Raw genomic sequence first — 18,140 nt, 5'->3', positions numbered from 1 at the left:
TCCAGGAGGGTTAACTGACAGCCCTTCCCCGCCCAAGTGTGGGCTAGACAGAGTAGCTTATTTTCAAAGAGAAGAGGTGGGGAGGGGGAAAACAGTGCAGAAACCTGGCAAACGCAACGTAATCAACTAATCAAGGCTGATATCCCCAGTGGGAAGACACACAGCTGTCATGTGTACCCCGAGTGAGGAAACAGGAAGGGCAATTCACCTGTGTGGTGTCTTCCTCAAAACCCAAAGTCTGAACCACACTCGACATTATGAGTACAGCAGCCAAAGTAAGCTTTTGGCAGTCCTTAAGCATCCCTGATCAATCCTCCTCAAGACTGTGAAGGCCACGACAGACCAGGAGAGAATGAGTAATCCACAGAGCAGAAGACACTGGAGACACATGACAATGAATGCAGCATGTGTAGGTTATGGACTGGATGCTGGGACCCAAAGAGACATTAATGGACAACCTGGTAAACTACAAATAGCAGGTGAGGTTTAGTTAGTAGTAATGCTCCAGTGTTGTTTCTCACTGTGAGAAATACTTGCAACTTTTAAAATTTTATTTTAAAAACAACATGCATTAGAAAAAAGCTATATGTGCTGCATTCCTCCATTGACCTTGCCCAGCTCTTCACCATGATGTCACCAAAAGTCCCCATGATCCAGAGATGTCTCAGAGGAACCTGTAGCACCCTCAGAAGGGCACTGGGCTTGATCCATTGCAGCCACCTCTGTTACTCACCACCCCAGGCCCTGACTCCTCTCCTCACAGAGCTGCAGAGGGCACTGGGGGCAGTGTCTTCAGAAGGATAGGAGGCATGGGATGCATGGGCAGGGGTCCCACCACATGGAAGTCCTGTCGCCAAAGACAAAGAGCCAGCATGTGCAGCCTGGGCCTTGGGGTGTTCACCTTCTTGCCCAGGAACCTCTGAGACACATCTGCAGCCCCCTGAGCCCCTTGTGGGGTAACCTTCAGAGGGGTGGCCCCCAGGCAAAGGAGACATGGCAAGGATGGGCTCCACTAGGCCAACTGTCACTGCAGCTCACTACTTAGTGCCTCTTTGCCAAGAGCAGTTACTGGATGTGAATCCTATATGCCATACGGTTCCGACTGCTGTCACACACCTTGCAACCCAACTTCAGATCAGGTTTTCAGCAAACCAGACTCCACCACAGGTGGCTCAGAGAAATGTCAGCCAGGTGCCTCAAGTGAGAAAATACCTGATTCTGATTTACCAAGTGTTTTAAACCTTTACCTTATTTATTTAATCCCAGGCAATGTTCATAAGCACATCTATAGTAAATAGAACTAAAAATATTATTGTTTATTGACTCCAGAGAAATGGAATATTTCTGCTATTATTCTAACAAACATTGTGCAACATCCACCGAATGCTGGGCCCTCTCCTAGTCCTGGAGATGCAGCAGCACACAGCATAGCTCTCGCTCTCCTGCAGCTCTTCATCACCTAAGAGGGAGGGAAAGACAGTGACCCCAAGGGAAAAGGCACTGTGGGTGAAGATGAAGCAGGGGAAGAAGACAGAGGGCTGTCAGGGGAAGATGGAGGCAGGACACTTTGATAGGCAGGCTCAATAGTGTGGGGAAATTTGTGCCCTATGATACTTGAAGACACCTGAAGATGAGGAAATGAATCTTGCAGCCACTAGAGGAAGAGCCTTCCAGGCCAGGAAGGCGCCATGTTCAGAGTCCCTGTTGCAGGAGCACACTTAGGTCAAGAAGCAGACAGGAGGCACTGAGGGAGGAGAGAAAGCAGGGATAAGTTCACAGAGGCAGCAACAGTGCAGGGCTGGTTGTGCAACTGGCCCAGAGATTGGGCCTAGAAGGGGCCTCACTTTTCCTCAAGTGGGAGCTCTGGAGAGGAGATAGTGGGAACAGCACACTCAAGAGTACAAAGAGGCTTCTAAAATGGATTGACCTAGAGACTGCCATAAGTAAGTGAAGTAAGTCAGACAGAGAAGCAGAAACATCCTATGACATCTTTTTATATGTGGAATCTAAAAAGACACAATATATAAATGAACTAATTTAGAAAACAGGAACTGACTCACAGATTTAGAGAATGACCTATGGTTGACCAGGGCAAGGATGGGGAGAAGAGATAGAAAGTTCAGGATGAACAGGTCCACACTGCTGTATTTACAATGGACAACCAACAAGGAACAACTGTATAGCACAGGGAAATCTGCTAAATGTTTTGTAAGTGCCTAGATGAGAGGGGAGTTTGTGAAAGAATGGATACATGTGTATATATAGCTGAGGCCCTTTGTTGTCCAGCAGAAACTATCATAAAATTGTTAATGGGCTAGACTCTATAGAAAAGGAAAAGTCAAAGAAAAAAAAAAAACAAGCTGCAGAAAATATTCTGTGTAGAATGAGGTCCTATCAAAGTTACCAGGTGGCAGGCATAGGTCAAGAGAAAACTAGAAACTTTTTTTTTAAACTTTACAATATTGTATTAGTTTTGCCAAATATCAAAATGAATCCACCACAGGTATACATGTGTTCCCCATCCTGAACCCTCCTCCCTCCCCATCCCATCCCTCTGGGTCGTCCCAGTGCACCAGCCCCAAGCATCCAGTATCGTGCATCAAACCTGGACTGGCAACTCGTTTCATACATGATATTATACATGTTTCAATGCCATTCTCCCAAATCTTCCCACCCTCTCCCTCTCCAACAGAGTCCATAAGACTGTTCTATACATCAGTGTCTCTTTTGCTGTCTCATACACAGGGTTATTGTTACCATCTTTCTAAATTCCATATATATGCATAGTATACTGTATTGGTGTTTTTCTTTCTGGCTTACTTCACTCTGTATAACAGGCTCCAGTTTGATCCACCTCATTAGAACTGATTCAAATGTATTCTTTTTAATGGCTGAGTAATACTCCATTGTGTATATGTACCACAGCTCTCTTATCCATTCATCTGCTGATGGACATCTAGGTTGCTTCCATGTCCTGGCTATTATAAACAGTGCTTCGATGAACATTGGGGTACACGTGTCTCTTTCCCTTCTGGTTTCCTCAGTGTGTATGCCCAGCAGTGGGATTGCTGGATCATAAGGCAGTTCTATTTCCAGTTTTTTAAGGAATCTCCACACTGTTCTCCATAGTGGCTGTACTAGTTTGCATTCCCAACAACAGTGTAAGAGGGTTCCCTTTTCTCCACACCCTCTACAGCATTTATTGTTTGTAGACTTTTGGATTGCAGCCATTCTGACTGGCATGAAATGGTACCTCATAGTGGTGTTGATTTGCATTTCTCTGATAATGAGTGATGTTGAGCCATCTGTTTGTTAGCCATCTGTTTGTTAGCCATCTGTATGTCTTCTTTGGAGAAATGTCTATTTAATTCTTTGGCCCATTTTTTGATTGAGTCGTTTATTTTTCTGGAGTTGAGCTGTAGGAGTTGCTTGTATATTTTTGAGATTAGTTGTTTGTCCGTTGCTTCATTTGCTATTATTTTCTCCCATTCTGAAGGCTGCCTTTTCACCTTGCTAATAGTTTCCTTTGTTGTGCAGAAGCTTTTAAGTTTAATTAGGTCCCATTTGTTTATTTTTGCTTTTATTTCCAATATTCTGGGAGGTGGGTCATAGAGGATCCTGCTGTGATGTATGTCAGAGAGTGGAAAACTAGAAACTTCTGGGCCAGCACATATAAGAGACTTCAGAGCTCCAGAAATGGATTCCGGTAAGTGGCCTAACATAAGCTACTGACAAGATCAAGGACACAGTGGTAACAGCAGGGCAGGGCAAGAGCCACCAGAGAGCCTCACCGGGGGCTCAAGGCTTGAGCTCTTGCCTGCCTGGCACTTTCTCCCTGTGAGACCATTCCTAAGCATGGAGCTTCCTGAAAACCCATAAAGTCCACACCAGCCTGTCTTCAAGGTCATGTGTTGTTCTAGGAAGCTGTCATTGGCCATTACTCAGGAGGCCTGGTTGGGGAGCATTTTTGCCCTTTTTCGTCAACCAGGGGATTTTCGGTTGTTAATATTCCTGAGTCAGCTGCCCCTCCCACAGACACCTCAGGGGGCAGGAGGCTGAGCCAGTGCCCTCTGTGGACTCAAGGACTAGCATCTTGCCAACACACACAGCTCCTCCTATGCAGCCCCGGGCAACTTCAGGCTGTGGCCTGGCAGAATCTCCTGAAAAAAGGAAGCATGCAACACAGGACCCCTGGGGTGAGGACAAGCACAGGCATAAGAGGGCTCCAGGAGCGTAGGGAGCACCTGCCACCGGCACCATGACATGGGCTGGAGCTCTCCTGCTGCTCTGCGCTCCCCAAGGGTTCTGACACCTTCCCAGGGCAGGATTGAGCATGTCGGGAGTGGGAAGGGAATAGGGTGTTCTGATGAGTGCCTTATAGGGAGGGTCCCCATATCTTTCTGTTTCAGAGTTTGATGACCTCTGTCCAGCCTTGAGGGACACTGTTGACCTGTACATATCGGGAAGCCATGAGGCCTATGTTGAACAAGTTGAAAAGTATAACCAAAACTCTGATGTACTGGAAACTGCCAATACACTAAAGAGCTGTACTGATGAGAAGTTGACACCACAGGATAAGCAGGATACTCTCAATGTGCTGGTGGGTCAGGCTGTGTGTGGATGTGCCTGTGGGGCCTGTATGTGGGCAAGGCTGTCAGGGGTCTGCTCAGGGCATTGGGAAGTGGGGGGCATTATTTCCTCTCCACCCTGGCCCTTCCCCAGGAACCTGGGAGCAAAAAGATCCTCATGAATGAGGAGGTAGAGAGGATGTGGCCGATACCCACAGTGTGGGAAAGGATCCTGCAGGAAAACTCAGTCCAGCCCTGGAGTTCTTGAGCTGGCCCTGACTGCTCAGCTCTGCCTGGTCACAGGCCTGGGACCCTCCAGGCCCTCCTGACTCTGTGGCACCACCTGCCTTTGAAGTTAGGGCCTCAGCTCTGGCCTCCCTGACTCCCGCCTCTCCAGCACAGGAACTTGACTCTGCTGCAATCCATTCACATTGAGTCCTTCCCTTCTCCAAACATCAGTTCTTTCCTTTAGTCCCTTAACCCTACTAAACCCCACATTTCTCCTTGTTCCCTGGACATCAAATGGCCATTCCTGCCACACATCCCCCAAGAGGCAGCTGCTTCCAAACTGCCCTCCTGCCCTCCCCAGGCCTGAGATGCTCAGAGTCAAGAGTCAGGATCAGTCCTCTCTCTGCTGCCCTAGAGGTGGTGGGAATAAGCTGCTGTTTCAGTTCTAAGCATCCAAGGGCCAGAGGGAGGAAGCAGACAGGGATCATCCCAGGAGTCACTCCAGAGCTCTGTCAGGTGGTCCTCAGCAGTGTCCCCCATTCTATCCCAGAAGACTGCCCTCAGGCCTCCAGGGAAACCCCACAATCTCTGTTCTATTGAAGGAAAACTCCCTGGGGCATATCCACCTTTACCTGCTCACATCCAGAAGCCTCCCTCCAAAAAAGCCTGCAGGCCCCTCCCCTGTGCAGCTTCACATCTCATCCAACCCTGAGGCCCCACAAGATTTCTGCACCTCCTCTTACATAATAAAATATACTCAAGTTCTCTCTGCTGATGAAGCTGTTCCTTCCAAGAACCCAAGGAAGCCACTCGCCTGATAGCTAAGTAGTGTTAATAACCTGCCACATCCAGGTGTCTGATTATAGAGGATTCCAGCAATAAAAAGCCTTGCAATTCACAGTAAAGTGCTTACTCACTGGAGATTTGGCTTTGATTGTTTGTGTGGGGGTGGGGGGACACGGCCGCAGTGGAAACCACCAGTGTGCCTTCCCACTGCAGCTGGATTTCAGTGCTGTCAGAGGCTTCTCCACAAATTCAGTACATGAGGGTAGGGTTGGTGATCATTATATCAGTCAGAGTGTCTGATCACTTAGGTCATGAGCATCACTGAGGGGGTAGGAGTAATCATCCTTGTCTTACAAGGGAGAATCTGAGGCTCGGAGGAGGTAAAGCATCTGCTGAAGAGACACAGCTTCCCCCACTCGTCCATGCTGGGGAGACGAGCTCAGCTAACTCACCCTGTGACTGTGCACATATTACAGTCCTTCTTTGGGCTTCTGGTTCCTATTTACAAAATCTAGCTACCTCCAGTCTCCAAGGCTGAGGTGAGACCAAAGGAAAATAATGAGTGAGAAGGGGCCCCTATACTAAACGCCTGACATGAGAGGAAGAACAACAGGTCAAGGTCCACACGCTAAACTCCGTCACTCCTTAGGCCTGTTTATCCCAAATCCAAACCCCAAGTTGTGGACTCAGTTGCTTCCACATAAACACACTAAGTTGGGTCTCAAACTCAGAGTGGACATCCAGGGGCCTGGGGCTTCTTACTCCTCCTGTTTCTCTGCTGCCTGCACATGAAACTGGCCCCATGCTCACACTGTCTCATTCCTCTTCACCTGACCTTCCTAAGAGCTTCTTCCCACCCGACAGCTCCCCTCCAGAAAAGAGTCTGCTAGGCTTATCCCACAGGACTGGGTCTAGGTCAGGGAATCTCTAAGGTCCTCACGGTGAGGAGGCTTAGGACAGGTCCTGAAGGTGATCCAGAGCTGCTGCTTCTCCCTGTGGAGGGGGCCCTGAGGCACATGGGGGAGGTCTCCTTGCCCAGAGTGACACCGGTCCCTTGCCTCTGCCCACCACTCCACCCCTACCAGGGTCTGGCTAGGGGCTCTTCTAAGATGGAGACCTGCCTCTGTGGGAGCTAAGGTGAGCAGGTGTGAGCAGGTTCTGGGGCAGGGACCCTTCTCATTAGCTGACACAGGATGTATATTCCATCCCACCTCCACCCAACTGATATAAAAGCTCCAGGCCTTCTGAAAGGACATTTGCCCTCAGATGAGTTAGCTGCTTCTTACAATGTCTTCAATATAGACTCACCCTGCTCTGCAGTGACCATACAGGTGTGACAGGGACCCATCCAAAGATGCAGCAGAAATGGGTGAAGGGGAGTTGGTCCTCCTGGGAGGGACAGTCTGTCTTCTGGCTCTTGCTCAGCTGCACAGAGCTCCCTGGGGCTGCTGGGGAGACACCTCCATATTGCCCACTGCTCCCTCCCCTCTCCCTGCCTTCCTCCAAATTACAGCACCTCCGCTGGATCATAGAAAAAGCAAGAGAGTTCCAGAAAAACATCTATTTCTGCTTTATTGACTATGCCAAAGCCTTTGACTCTGTGGATCACAATAAACTGTGGAAAATTCTGAAAGAGATGGGAATACCAGACCACCTGATCTGCCTCTTGAGAAATTTGTATGCAGGTCAGGCAGCAACAGTTAGAACTGGACATGGAACAACAGACTGGTTCCAAATAGGAAAAGGAGTTCGTCAAGGCTGTATATTGTCACCCTGCTTATTTAACTTATATGCAGAGTACATCATGAGAAACGCTGGACTGGAAGAAACACAAGCTGGAATCAAGATTGCTGGGAGAAATATCAATAACCTCAGATATGCAGATAACACCACCCTTATGGCAGAAAGTGAAGAGGAACTCAAAAGCCTCTTGATGAAAGTGAAAGTGGAGAGTGAAAAAGTTGGCTTAAAGCTCAACATTCAGAAAACAAAGATCATGGCATCCGGTCCCACCACTTCATGGGAAATAGATGGGGAAACAGTGGAAACAGTGTCAGACTTTATTTTTCTGGGCTCCAAAATCACTACAGATGGTGACTGCAGCCATGAAATTAAAAGACGTTTATTCCTTGGAAGGAAAGTTATGACCAACCTGGATAGCATATTCAAAAGCAGAGACATTACTTTGCCAACAAAGGTTCGTCTAGTCAAGGCTATGGTTTTTCCTGTGGTCATGTATGGATGTGAGAGTTGGACTGTGAAGAAGGCTGAGCGCCGAAGAATTGATGCTTTTGAACTGTGGTGTTGGAGAAGACTCTTGAGAGTCCCTTGGACTGCAAGGAGATCCAGCCAGTCCATTCTGAAGGAGATCAGCCCTGGGATTTCTTTGGAAGGAATGATGCTAAAGCTGAAACTCCAGTACTTTGGCCACTTCATGTGAAGAGCTGACTCATTGGAAAAGACTCTGATGCTGGGAGGGATTGGGGGCAGGAGGAGAAGGGGATGACAGAGGACGAGATGGCTGGATGGCATCACTGACTCGATGGATGTGAGTCTGAATGAACTCCGGGAGTTGGTGATGGACAAGGAGGCCTGGTGTGCTGCGATTCATGGGGTCACAAAGAGTCGGACACGACTGAGCGACTGATCTGATCTATCTAATCTGGGGTTAGTAGAAAAGGCAGCATCTTATTTCTCCCAAATCCTTTTCTGTCTGATATTGAAACCTCAGAGAGGTGGGAAGGTAAATGTCAAAAACTTGTGGCATTTGATCTCTGATTCTCACATGAATCTCCCTCTGAGATCATAGAAGCCCCACCTCGCTGCCACCTAAGCCAACCTGAGTTCACCTGCAGCTGTGGGATAATCCCCCACTGCAGACACTCCCCTCTTCAAACATCTGCATCTCCCCTACCTGCTTGGTGGATTTCTCCAGCACCTGGGATCTTGCTGAACCACCGGCAGGCTCAGTTGAAAGTGTGGGGATTCATGCCCACAGGGCAACCCTCAGACACTACAGACCCCAGCTTCCTTGACTGCTGGTGGGTCTCCTCAGAGGTGAGCTCCACACTCTCTCTCAAGGCACCCAATGGCGTAGGGCCCCACCTGCCCACTTCCTTGGCCTTTCTCACTTTGGTGTTCACTGTCCTTAGTTTCTCTCTTAAGCACCTGATATCAGCTCCCTAATTACCTACCTGCCCCCAAGTTCCTATGTATGGGTCTCCTTTGTTGGGAACACAAAGTCTTCTAGTGTCCTATGTCCATCTGCCTGATCAGGAAGGACAAGAATTCAAGAGGAGGATGCTCAGTGAAGGCAGCAGGAGGAAGGCAGAGGGATACCATAGTTGACGCTTCAGAGGCATCGCCACCCTACACAGAGAACAGGAACCTGGGTTGGGGAGGAAGGTGCTCTCGACCATTTATTTCTCTATGGACCTGGCACTGAGGGATTCAAACTGTCCTGACAGTGTGCTGAGGGTGCACCCTGATCCCAGCCCATAGGAATCCATGGAGGAGTCCAGGCAGAAGCACACATTGCCCCACTGATCAAGTCCTGGTGCCAGATACTCAGAGAGAGATGGGAGCAAGCTCTGGGTGCCAGGACAGAGGCAACAGGATTGAGATAAGTCTCCAACAAGGAAAATTCCAAAACTGAGCAATACGAGACAACAATAATGCAATAAAAAGCTGCATGGATACATGCGCTGCTTCATTGTTACCATTTAACCTGTTAATTTCTATTCAATTTCTTTTTCAAAATATTGTGTAACACTGACAACTCTTCTAAAGCTATGACATACCTACCCTCATCCTTAGGCTAGCCATGCTCATGGACTCAGAATACAGGATACCCATCCAGGGCTTGAAAACCAGGCACCTGAAGGGGTTCACATAGTAGGGTCAGATGTTCTATGTGCCCCAAGAGGGTACCCAAGGAAGGCACACAGTTCAGCGGATCCTGAGGGGTGTTCAGCACAGGAAAGAGTTGACAGAAACACAACTTCTACTCTGAAGGCTACCATAGAAAACACATGGATGTATTTGTCATGTCCATTCCCAGATTACTGAGATAACTGCAAGCTCACTACTTGGATAGACAAACAGGCCTCACTTGTAAAGCCTGAAGAGCTGCACACAGGCCCATGTATGTGGGCAGCCGGGGCACAGAAACCAGCATGGTCAACACAGCACAGCCAGGTGAAGAGGCCCTGCTGATGACAGCAGGACAAGCCCAGATTCACATCATCACTGCTTCCACCACAAAGCCAGCTCTGAGCAGACACACAGGACTGATCCAGACTCAGGAGCATCTTCCACACTAAATCCATGTGGGGAGAGCCCATCCTACACTGTTTCAGGTGAGGTGTGGAAGGAAGAATAAGAAAATCACAGTAATGCCTACATGGCTTTGGTCTAGTTGTCCAGGAGAAAAAAATTAAAGCAATGCCCAAGATTATTGAGGCAAGTCAGAACTAAGAGCAACCCTAATGGGACTTCTGTGCTGGTCCAGGTTAATAATCCACCTTCAAATGGGACACAGGTTGATCCCTGGTCTGCGAACTTGATGATATACACCATGGGGCCAATAAAACCTATTTGCCACACTAGAGAGAAGCCTGTGGGCCACAATGAAACCCCACAAGCTGCCACAGCAAAGATCCCGCATGCCACAACCCAAAGAGCTAAAAATAAATACATAGATAATTAGACAGATTTTTTAAGGGGGGGGGAGGGGAGAGAAACCCTGAAAAAGGCCAAAGGGAGTAAGTCAATGCAGGATGCAGACTGGTGATCAAAGTCTAGGTAGACTTTGCACAACAGTGTGATATGGTGCACAGATGCGTGGTGTGAAATGTGCTCACTGCATAAGCACGGGCCTAGAAAATATTCTACCTCTAAACTGACTGCTTTGGAGTAGAAAATAAAATGTCAAAAATAAATTTCTCTTTCTCCTCTCCTTCTCAGAATGCCATGAGGAAAGAAAGACAGTAGTGGGATTTAGGAGTATGACCCCACAATAACAGAGAAAACAGTATAAACTTACCCCCAGATGATGGAATATAACACATCCTCAGAGCAGAGAAAGCACAGAAAGACGTGGTGACTCCAGGCAGAGAAAGACATGGATCATAAATCAGACAGAACCCATTTTTCCTACACAATTCCAAAAAGCGCTGGGCTTCAGAGGCACTGGGAAGTGCAGTTGTTATTGGTGTTCAGTCACTCAGGCTTCCCTGTCCTTCACCATCTCCCAGAGCTTGCTCAAACTCATGTCCATTGAGTCAGTGACACCATCCAACGATCTCGTCCTCTGTCATCCCCTTCTCCTCCTGCCTTCAATCTTTCCCAGTATCAGGGTCTTTTCTAAACAGTATAAACTTATCCCCAGATGATGGAGTATAGCACATTCTCAGAGCAAAAAAAGCACAGAAAGACATGGTGACTCTAGGCAGAGAAAGACATGTGTAATAAACCAGAGCCCATTTTTCCTACGTAATTCCAAAGAGTTTTAGGCTTCAGAGGCACTGGGCAGTGTAGTGGGTAACGGTAAATAAAGTTGCACAGCTGAAAAGAGGCATTAGTGTGAAACTTCTATGTGGAATCATTGAATTCTCTAATCTCACTTCCCCGCCTCTTTCATTCACAGAACATTTGCACTCAGGTCTACATCCCCCAAGAGGAAGTAAGAGAACCAGTGCGATGTAATAGTTAAGAATAGGGACCCTGGAGTTACACTTCATGGTTCAAAACTGATTTCATTTGAAATATAAGTAATTTGAATGGCATCACTGCAATCTAGAAGATAACACAGAAGTGCCTTCAAATTTTTAAAGCAAGTTTAGAATTTCATCCCTAGGAACTTCAAATATGTAAGAATCCAAAAAATTCACCTTTCTTGTATGAGTAAGCAGACCCAGGCCAAGTTCAGTAACATGTAGAGACTAAAAGAAAAAATGAGTGATCATCTTTCCTGGTGAAGAAAAAAAAAAGTTTTATAATACTAAACAGCTATTTGTGATTATTTTTAAAAAGCTGGACAAAATGGGAATAAAAGAGGTCTTTGTAAGCATGATAGTCATTTAAAAACAAAACACACAAAAACAACATATTTGATGGTGAAATGTTACAAGCACTGCATTTAAAATAAGAAACAGGGTAATGATGTTTGAATCACTACTTCTACTAAACACTGTACTATATTTACTAAGTAATACAGTAAGACAAGAGAGTCTGCTATCAGTGAAGTAGAAAATAGCTTAAGAATTAAGAATATCAAACTTCCCTGGTATTCCAGGGGTTGGGAGTCTCCCTGCCAATGCACGGAGATTCAGGGGTGATCCCTGGGCTGCAAAAATTCCACATACTGTGGACAACTAAGCTCGTGTGCCACAACAACTGATCCCAAACTCCAGAGCCCACAAGCCACAGCTAATGGCCCATGCGCCACAACTACTGAAGCCCACACACCCTACAACTGACATAAAAATTAATGGTGAAAGATTGAATGCCTTCCTCTGAAAATTAAGAAGGGAAAGATGTCCACTTTCATGATTTTTCTGGAACATTTTACTAGCAGTTCTGACCAGTGAAGCAAAAGAGTAAGAAAGAAATACACACTGAAAAGGAGGAGGTGAAAGTGTATGTAAAATATCAAAACACATAGAAAAGAAATTGAAAAAAATCAACATTCATTAAGCCTTTCAGTACAACAGTAGTAAAAGAAAACTTCCTCAATCTAATAAAAAGCATCAAAAATAACCAGGAAGACTTCAGCTAACACTGCATTTAATGATCAAAGACTGAATTTTTCCTCTTAAGATTAAGGATAAGGCAAAAAGACCTATCCTTTCTATTTCTACACAACATTGGACTGTAAGCTCTTGGAGGTGCAATAAGGCAAGAAAAATTAAAAATGAAGTACAGTTGGAAGGGAAGAAATCAAACTCTCTTCATTCATAGAAAACATTAAATATACAGAGTAAATTATAATATACAGAGAAAATCCAAAGGAATCTACAAAAACACCATTATGCATATAAGTGAGCTGAACATATTTGAAAAATACAAGTCAATATATAAAAATCAAGTATTGGATTCTATAAAAAATATATTCCAATACTTAATTCCAATATATAAAAATCAACAATTGGAAATTAAAATAAAATATCTTCCATAATGGTTTCCCAGGTGGCTCAGCAGTAAAGAATTTGCCTGCCAGTGCAGAGATACTGGAGAGACCAGTCCCATCCCTGGGTCTGGGAGATCCCCTGGAGGAAAACAGCAACCCACTCCAGTATTCTTCCTGGAGAATTCCATGGGCAGAGGAGCCTGGTAAGCTACAGTCCATAGGGTCCCAAAGAGCTAGATACCACTTAGTGACTAAAACAACATCATCCATAATACATATAAAAACATAAAATATTGTGGTTCAGTTCAGTTCAGTCACTCAGTCGTGTCCAACTTTTTGTGATCCCATGGACCACAGCACACCAGGCCTCCCTGTCCATCGCCAGCTCTTGGAGTTTAGTCAAACTCATGTCCATTGAGTTGGTGAGGCCATCCAACCATCTCATCCTCTCTCGTCCCCTTCTCCTCCTGCCCCCAATCCCTCCCAGCATCAGGGTCTTTTCAAATGAGTCAGTTCTTTGAATCAGGTGGCCAAAGTACTGGAGTTTCAGCTTCAGCATCAGTCCTTCCAATGAATATCCAGGATTGATTTCCTTTTGGATGGACTGGTTGGATCTCCTTGCAGTCCAAGGAACTCTCAAGAGTCTTCTCCAACACCACAGTTCAGAAGCATCAATTCTTCTGCACTCAGCTTTCTTTATAGTCCAACTCTCACATCCATACACGACTACTGGAAAAACCATAGCCTTGACTAGACGGACCTTTGTTGGCAAAGTAATGTCTCTGCTTTTTAATATGCTGTCTAGGCTGGTCATAACTTTTCTTCCAAAGTAGGGAATTAGTAAAATATGTTTAAGATGTGTAAAATGGAAACTATAAAATATTAATTTCTCAGAGAAATAAAAGTCATAAATAAATGGAGACATATACCATGATTCTATATTGAAGGGCTTAATATTATTAAAATTTCAATTCTATTGATCTTCAGTTTCAACACAATCCTGATTCAAATGCCAGCAAGAAGTTTGTGCAAAGTAACAAACTGATTCTAAAATGTATATAGAGAATAATGTAAGCAAGATGGTTTCATAGGAGATCCCACTCTCTATCCCCACAATGAAAACAGCAATTGGACAGACAGATGTGAGTAAAATAGCTCAAGAGTTCAAGAGTCCACTTAAGAAGCTACATCAACACAGCAGTGCAAAGTAAGATGAGGGAAAGCTGTGCAGGAAACCAACAGCCAGCACAACCACTGAATCTGCCCACAGCTCTTGCCACAGAGGGTCCCACAGGTTTAAAGTTCTCAGACTCCTGGTGCTGAGTCCTTCCACCCTCCCAAACAGGAGCCATGACAGCTAGTGCCTCCCTAGAACTCAGCACAGCTATCATAGATGCAGCAAAGCTAGTCCTGGTCCTGAAGCCAGGCATGCACATGCCACCAGCTCTGACCTCAGCAACTGAATTTGTGCCTGTGGTCATCCACAGATTCTAACAACAAGCCCTGACCTTGCCATGATGCATACACCACTGCCCTGTGCATTCACCTACAGCCCCACAGCTGAGCCTGTGTATACTCCTGGCACTAGTGATTATCACTACCTTCCCTATTTTCCTATTGCTGAACCCAGAGACACTGCTGAGAACCATTACAGTTATGTTTCTATACACTAACAATAAAAACCCCAAAGGGAAATTAAGGAAAGATAAAATACAGGAATAGAATGAATCACAGAAGGGAAAGAGTTATACAGTAAGAACTGCAAAACATTGATTAAAAACTTAAAAAAGACACAAATAAGTAGAACTATAACTCACTTTCATGAATTGGAAGACTAATACTGTTAAAATATTCATACTATGGAAAATGATATAAACAGTCAACACAGTTCCTATCTAAATCCTATTAGGATTTAGGTACATTTTTTTTTTTTTTTACAGAACTAGAAAAAATGATCCTAAAAATCATATGCAATCACAAAGAACCCTGAACAGCCAAAACAATCTTGAGAAAATAAAAACAAAGCTGGAGACACCACATCTCCTCATTTCAAAACATATTACAAAGCTGCAGTAATTAAAACATTATGATACTGACAAGCAGCATATAGACCAGTGGCAAAGAATAGAACCCAGAAAACACACACACACGTATGTGTGTGTGCGCACACACACACACACACGAGTCAACTGATCTTGAACAAGGATGCCAGGAATGCACAATGGGGAAAAATGATCTCTTCCATAAATGGTGCTGTGAACCACTGCATATATAGATGAAAAACAATGAAATTTGATATTTATCTTAAACCACACACACAAAACAATTCAAAATAGAGTAAAGATTGAAACACAATGCCTGAAACTGTAAAATTATTAGAAGGAAACATAGGAGGACAACTGTATGATGTCGGTTTTGGCAATGATTTCTTGGATATTAGACCTAATGCACAGGCAACAAAAGCAAAAGTAGACAAGCGGGACAACATAAAACAAAAAGCTTCTGTATAGCAAAGGAAACCATAAATAGAGTGACAGTGTCACATATAAAATGGGAAAATATCTTCAAACCACATATCTGATAAGAAATATACAAAATATAAAAGGAATTCCTATGCCTCCATACCAAAAAAAAAAACAGTATCACAATTAAAAATAAGCATTGGACCTGAACAGACAATTCTCCAAAGAAGATATAAAAATGGCAAACAGGTATATAAAATGTGCTCAATATCAATAATTATCAGGTAAATACAAAATAAAACCACACTAAGATATCACCTCATACCTACTATGAAGGCCATTTCTTAAAAAAGACATGTACTGGCATGAATGTTGAGAAATTGAGAACATATGCTGGTACAGCCATTATGGATAACAGCATGGAGGGTACCCCAAAATTGAAAAATACAATTGCCATATGATCCAGTGCTCCACTTCTGGGTATTTATCTAAAAGAATTAAACTCAAGATCTCAAATAAATATTGCACTCCCAGGTTCACTGTAGCATTATTCACAAAGGCCAAGACATGGGAATAAGCCAAATATCCATCAATAGATATGTAGGTTAAGAAAATGAGATAAATACACATATATATACACAGTGGAATATCATTCAGTCTTTTAAAAGAAGGAAATTTACTATATACAACATGGATGAACCTTATGGGTATTTTTGCTACTGAAATAAGCCAGTCACGGAAAGATGAAAACTGCAGTCCCACTTACATCAGGTAGTATCTAAAGTAGTTAAGCCCAGGAATTCCCTGGCGGTCTTTATCGAGAGATAGTTAGGACTCCATCTCTCCTTTCCAAGGGCCCAGGTTCAATTCTTAACTAATTTCTTAGTTACCTGTTGGGGAACTAAGATCTCACAAGCTGCATGGTATGGGCAAGTAATAAAAAAAAAAAAAATTTTTTTTAAAGCATTTATTACTAAAAAAAATTTAACTATTTAAATCCACAGAAAGCGGAATGGCAGTTACCAAGGGCTGAAAGTAGTTGGAAAATGGATATTTCTATGCGAAACTGCTAGAGAACTACTGTACAATAGTGTGCTTCTAGTTAACAATACTTAAAAAGTCATTAGAAATGTAGATTTCCTGGGGAAAATGTTAGGGCAACTGGGACACTGACACAACAGCTATAAACTGTGATTGTCCCGCTCAGAGGAAAATAAAGGAGTTTCATTTTTCTTTGCCCCTTTGGGATACTGCTTATAATTTTGCTGCCTGGCATACTACTGTGTCTGTGTTTTCTAAAGCGTGGTTTCCTAGGTGAGAGTTCACTTAGCTAATGACAGTACTTGAGCCCAGGATGCCAGCATGATGCCTGCAGCTGTGTCTCCCTTTTGCCATTGAAAGAAATTTAATCCGCCTGATTGAGTAGGCTGTCTTCGTTGTTTAGTCATAAGCATCAGTTCAGTTCAGTTCAGTCGCTCAGTCGTGTCCGACTCTTCGCTCCCATGAATCTCAGCACGCCAGGCCTCCCTGTCCATCACCAACTCCCGGAGTTCACTCAGATTCACGTCCATCGAGTCAATGATGCCATTCAGCCATCTCATCCTCTGTTGTCCCCTTCTCCTCTTGCCCCCAATCCCTCCCAGCATCAGAGTCTTTTCCAATGAGTCAACTCTTCACATGAGGTGGCCAAAGTACTGGAGTTTCAGCTTCAGCATCATTTCCTCCAAAGAAATCCCAGGGCTGATCTCTTTCAGAATGGACTGGTTGGATCTCCTTGCAGTCCAAGGGACTCTCAAGAGTCTTCTCCAACACCACAGTTCATAGAGCTGAGCAAGTCAGAGGACAAAAGACTGAACACATACTATATGGTCAATAGACATTTTAATAAAGGAGCCATTGTTGGAGGTATTCTTGAAAGCCACCAACTTCCTCCAATCTATTTTCCTTGTAACAGCAGTGACCTCAGCGGTGCTTCTATGACTGTGTGTTTATGATTCATATAAGCATATATATATTTAATAAAAATCTAAATAAAGAACCAAAAAGTAGGGTGCAGTCCTAAGATGGCAGAGGAATAGGACAGGGAGATCACTTTCTCCCCAACAAATTCATCAAAAGATTATTTGAACTGAGCAAATACCACAAAACAACTTCTGAATGCTGGCGGAGAACACCAGGACACCAGGCACCCAGAAAGGCAGCCCGTTGTTGTGAAAAGGAGGTAGGACAAAATACAAAAGATAAAAAGAGAGACAAAAGAGTTAGGGATGGATACCCATCCTGGGGAGGGAGTCTTAAAAGAGGAGTTTCCAAACACCAGGAAACCCTCTCACTGGCGGGTCTGTGGAGAGTTTTGGAATCTCAGAGGGCAACATATCTGGGAGGAAAATAAATAAATAAATAAAACCCACAGATTATGCACCTAATGGCAACTCCCAGCGGAGAAGTAACCCAGACGCTCACGTCCATCACCAGCAAGCAGGGACTGAACAGGGAGGGGCAGGCAGAATTACTTAGGGTAAGGACCGCGCCTGGATGTCCTGAGGGCAATCTGAGGGAGCTAAAGTGATATAGCAACCCAAACCGTGGGATAGCCAGAGAGGGGGGAAAAAAAATTGAGAAAAGAGAGAGAGAGAGAGAGAGAGAGAGAGAGAACTTTCCCCCGAAAAGCTCTAACCTAAGACACTGCCAGCCCGCTCACAAAACAAAGGACTGAGAAAATACCAGAGGAGAGTTAGCCAGCTGCGGACTGGCCCATCTCCCGCTGGAGGCAGGGAGACAGGCTGCAGCAGCCAGGCCTGCAAAGGGGCAAACTCGGCCCCAGAGACAGCATCCCCTACCAAACTGCGAAGAGGCTTCCATTTGCTAATCAACTCCTCCTGGGTCCTGGATGGTTGACAGCCACGGGGAGGGTCACAGCCAGAGATTAGCTCTCCAGAGGAGACACACGGCACACCCGCTGTGCAC

At 44.8% G+C, this 18,140-nt stretch overlaps 1 long non-coding RNA gene across 3 annotated transcripts in view; it reads right to left on the bottom strand.

Moving 5' to 3' along the window:
• Positions 1-18,140, bottom strand: part of LOC147353616 (uncharacterized) — a 55,202-nt gene that overhangs the window by 11,243 nt on the left and 25,819 nt on the right. Inside the window, exon 4 of one of the 3 annotated variants that reach the window (XR_015145771.1) lies at positions 12,617-16,999. The exons of 1 other annotated variant lie outside the window; for it this stretch is intronic. This is a non-coding gene — a long non-coding RNA (uncharacterized LOC147353616). Of the gene's footprint in view, positions 1-12,616; positions 17,000-18,140 lie in introns of those variants that run through there. One more of the 3 variants, XR_015145769.1, reaches the window with a different exon arrangement.

Source organism: Bos grunniens, chromosome 18 (genome assembly GCF_055505025.1).
Source record: "Bos grunniens cultivar Pamir isolate PY7600 chromosome 18, Bosgru_T2T1.0, whole genome shotgun sequence".
NCBI lineage: Eukaryota > Metazoa > Chordata > Mammalia > Artiodactyla > Bovidae > Bos > Bos grunniens.
The sequence above is the reverse complement of the archived record's forward strand: the minus strand, read 5'-3'. Positions and strand labels throughout refer to the sequence as shown.